This window comes from Salmo salar, chromosome 09 (genome assembly GCF_965601325.2).
Source record: "Salmo salar chromosome 09, fSalSal1, whole genome shotgun sequence".
Classification (NCBI taxonomy): Eukaryota; Metazoa; Chordata; class Actinopteri; order Salmoniformes; family Salmonidae; genus Salmo; species Salmo salar.
This window is the reverse complement of record NC_138299.1, coordinates 118,161,665-118,166,056: the sequence shown is the minus strand read 5'-3', so window position 1 is coordinate 118,166,056 and position 4,392 is coordinate 118,161,665. Positions and strand designations below refer to the sequence as shown.

At 40.1% G+C, this 4,392-nt stretch overlaps 1 long non-coding RNA gene across 1 annotated transcript; it reads right to left on the bottom strand.

Moving 5' to 3' along the window:
• Positions 1–2,120: 2,120 nt before the first annotated feature.
• LOC106612506 (uncharacterized) lies at positions 2,121–3,302 on the bottom strand. The gene is made up of 3 exons (XR_001330314.3): positions 3,196–3,302; positions 2,549–2,754; positions 2,121–2,394 (listed from the first exon to the last, which is right to left on the bottom strand). It is a non-coding gene; the product is annotated as an uncharacterized LOC106612506 (long non-coding RNA).
• Positions 3,303–4,392: the final 1,090 nt, after the last annotated feature.

Sequence of the window (4,392 nt, the reverse complement as noted above, 5' to 3'; positions counted from 1 at the left end):
CCTGTTACCGGGCAGAAAATTATGGCTCAGTCAATCAGTGGCCAGTCTGAGGAGAGGTGTCTCGTGACGCGCGTACACGTGACTTCGCTGTTCTTTATTTTTCTTCTGGGATGAATACCTATTGCCCGGTTGTAAAATTATCGCAATTTTACGTAAAAAAAGACCCTAAAGGATTGATTGTAAACATCATTTGACATGTTTCTACAAACGGTAATGGAACTTTTGAACATTTCGTCTATGGATTTGCGTCCACGCCACATGGCATTGTAAAGTGTTCTGGATGGGTCAACAAAACGGACGTATTTGGACATAAATGATGGACTTTGCAGAACAAATTAACATTTCTTGTGGAAGTGGGTGCCCTTCCGAGTGCATTCCGCCGAAGATCAGCAAAGGTAAGAAAATATTTCGAACATATTTTTTTAGATTTGTCGACGCCGTGGTTGTAGGCTAACTGTTTAGCTTAGCATTGCAGGCTAAGTTCTGTACTCAGAATATTGAACAATGTGCTTTTTCCCTAAAGTTATTTTGAAATCTGACAAAGTGGTTGCATAAAGGAGTAGATTATCTCTAATTCTTTAAATAATTGTTATACATTTTGTCAACGTTTATGAGTTCTTCTGTAAATGAATGTGCCTATTCACCGGGAGTTATGGGGAGAAAACATTTTCTGAACATCACGCGCCAATGTAAAAATTGGGTTTTTGGATATAAATATGAACTTGATCGAACAAAAAATGCATGTATTGTCTAACATGATGTCCTAGGAGTGTCATCTGATGAAGATTGTCAAAGGTTAGTGCTTAATTTTAGCTGTATATCTGGTTTTGTGACGGCTATCCGTGCTTGGAAAATTGCTTTTTTGTTGTTGTTGCTAAGGTGCTATCCTAAAATAATCTAATGTTTTGCTTTCACCGTAAAGCCTTTTTGAAATCGGACAATGTGATTGGATTAACGAGTAGAGTATCTTTAAAATGCCGTATAATACTTGAATTTTAATTTTGAGATTATTGTTTTTTGAATTTCACGCCGTGCTATCTCACTGGTTGTTGTCCAACCAATCCCATTAACGGGATTTTATCTCGAAGGGGTCCTCAAGAGGTTTTAAAGGGGCAATCTGGGATTCAAACAGTGTTGTAAACCCCCCCCACTTTTTTGTTAAACAGCTGAGGGATGGTGATGGAGAATGTATGTAACCATTCTTAAATTCATAGATTTCACAGACTAGTCCCACTGTCTGAGTGTCTACCATCTCCTTTAAACATCTGCTACAGTATATCTAACATTTCACAATCTGCTAAAGGAATCTTTTTTAATGTTGAGAAGCAGGTTGAAGCAGGTTGAGAGAGAATGTCTCTGTGACCAGTCTCTCTGTCAAGAGTGAGATTTGAAATGGTGTGTTATCTATGGGTAAACTGACATATTGCAATTTAATACAGACAGGGTATAAAATCGAGAGAGAGGCAGGCAGAGGTGTGTGGGTAGGAATGTGAATAGAAGAGTGCTGACATGAAATTGCAGGACAAGAACATAGACGGGAGGCGCCATCACCTCGGAATGATGTGAACAAGAGAGCGTGAACCAACTCATAATAGATGACACATTAATGCTGAAGCCGGTGCGTCCACATTGACGTATTGACTGAAAGTGTTGGCAAAGGAAAGGTGTATTGGGGTAAAATTATATTCTAGCACATATCAGAACATGTATTGTCAGCAATATGCCTCCTTTGCATTCAGAGCATATTCTATTGACAATTCAACTAACTGAAATGAACAAGCCTCCATGACATCCAGTAACCTTGTTAGCGGCACTACACAACACTTGATTACAGAATCTAATACCATTCGATAAAAATCAGGGTAGTGTAGTAAGTTTACGAATATCAAAAGTGGGCTTGTTTCTGAATGTTTGTGTTGTGTCTTGACAAGCAAAGGTTTTTCTGTTATCACCCTGTGTCTCTGCTCTGCTGTGAAGTTCTCATAACAGTACAACCCCGTAATTAACCTAGAATTACATACAGGGTTCCCACACCTTCTTAAACATCAAATTCAAGGACTTTCCAGGCCCAATTCAAGGACCCAACACAGCATAGTTTGAGACACAGATCAAGGTTAATTACCGTTACAACACTGAGGAATTTTTATAATGAGAACTAGCAGGCTTTACAGAAGCTCACAGACAATTAAAGAGAGGCTTGAATGTGTGAACACTTCTCAATTGTGCTGTGTTACAGTGATGGCAGACTACGTGGTCTCCATCAATCTGACGATTTATGGAGAATCCACGCTCTACTGAGGCTTGCATGTGTGCACACATAGCTGGACTTTGTTGCCCCGCATGCGAAGGTCTTGACTATTGCACTGTCTGGGAACATCGCTGAGAACAGCACACCTAAGAGTAAAAAAAAGATTGAAATCAAACACTTATTTCTGTTTCTAGCCTGTGTGAACATGTGTCACAGAGAGAGAGTATGAAAAGAAACATAACATGTTCCTAAAAAATAATTTCCCGTTACAGGTGACAGTTTATAAACCATACCACTCACCCGTGCGTTCACTAGAGTGGAAAGATTAGTGAGACTCCATCATATTCAGACAACACAATGTCTCAGTCCGCAATGTGTCATAACTGGGAAGGACAGTTATGATGGACTGTCTTGAGGTGGTGCATGTGGTAGTAGTTGTAGAAGACTGTCTAGGTGGTGATGTAGATGACAATGACTTTTCCACATAGTTCAATAGAGAGTGGGAGCTGTAAGAAAATAAGTGTACAAGTCTGATGAATGACTAGCTAACTGGCTAACGACTAGCTAGCATTAGTCATGAAACGTTGTCACTAACAACTCTAGTGAACGTCCTTTAACTAAATGTAAACGTTCAGCTAACGTTAGCAAACTGTCATTTATTTTAAAATGTTCACTGTCCAGCTCTGCTTGCCGCAAGTTGGCTAATGTAACGTTAACAACTTAGCTAACGTTAGCTAGCTCTTTATTGACAGGTGTGATTCTGTGAGATAACTGACTGAGACATCTAGATAACGTTAGCTAACAACAACATAGCAAACGTTAATTTGACCGAATAATTCTGTAACGGAATAATCTAGCTAACTAATTAACATTAGTAACATTAGTTAGTAACTAACTAAGTATGGTTGTTGTATTCCTTTCTACATGTTACCAGGGGTAGGACCTACCTGCTTTTAACTGGCGGACTGCCGTCCTGTGTGATGCTCCAGAAGCATGGCTCGTCACAGCTGCTTCGCCCATGGCGTGAACTTTTATTGATTTGCTGCAGGCTCTGCATCGGGCCATATGGATCTCCCGCATATTTTTAACAAGCCAGTCTTTGTAAATGTTTTTGGTGAGCCACGAGTCCTGGAATTTACATTTTCCAGGCATAGCTGAAGGTTCGGTTTCTCGCTTGCTTGCAGCTGTTTAACCGGCATCATTCGACTCATCAATCACTCATGCACGCACGTGACCGTCGCTCTTTCTTGAGGCAGGTGGCGCATGAAACAAGGACGCACAAACCGCGGGAGACACACATGCAGACAGCGGAACGTAGCCTATTACTGACGTCGAATTAAGTAAAATATCTAAAGAACTTGAATTTCTATTCTAGCACTTTCAATGCCTTGATGTTTTTCTCTCAAATTCACAAACTTTCAAGGACCCATGGGAACCCTGTACATAACTCTGCTTATGAAATGTATTGTAGTGACCTGGCTAGATCATGAAGGAACAATTGTCCAGACAGAGGATTGTGTTTACGAATTCACGGTTTATTAACCCAACTCCACACAGTTTACTGTTTGGCTGTAGCCCACGCCAAATAAATGAAAGATACCCTATAAAACAACCATGACATTCTCTTGTGAAGACCAGACATGAGAGAGAACAATGGCAAAACAACATGTGACATTCTATTGTGAAGACCACACATAAGAGAGAGAACAATGGATAAACATGGTCTTAACCCCCCACACCACTCCACCAACCACCAGGATGCCAGGCATCAGAACATTCCAGGCATTCCCATGATTGGCAGATAGCAGGTTGATTGGCATGTCGGACCTCATGAACACTGGGTACTGGTAAGTACAACACAACCAATAGCATAACACATAACACACAGCTGTCTGTGCGAGTCTCTACAGTATGTTGATGCTGTATGGATTTATTTTTAATTCCTCTAAAGATCAGCATGCACTTTGTAACAAAGCTTTGCGATACCTTGTCATCTATAAGGCTTTAAAAGAACTGCTGAGATAAATATGTAAAAAAATATATAAACTTTGTTTATTTTAAATGTGCACTTACAAGGTAAAATGCACATGGCTGGTGGCCATATTTATCTTCATACTGTATCCCTTACATCATTTTTGGGATGC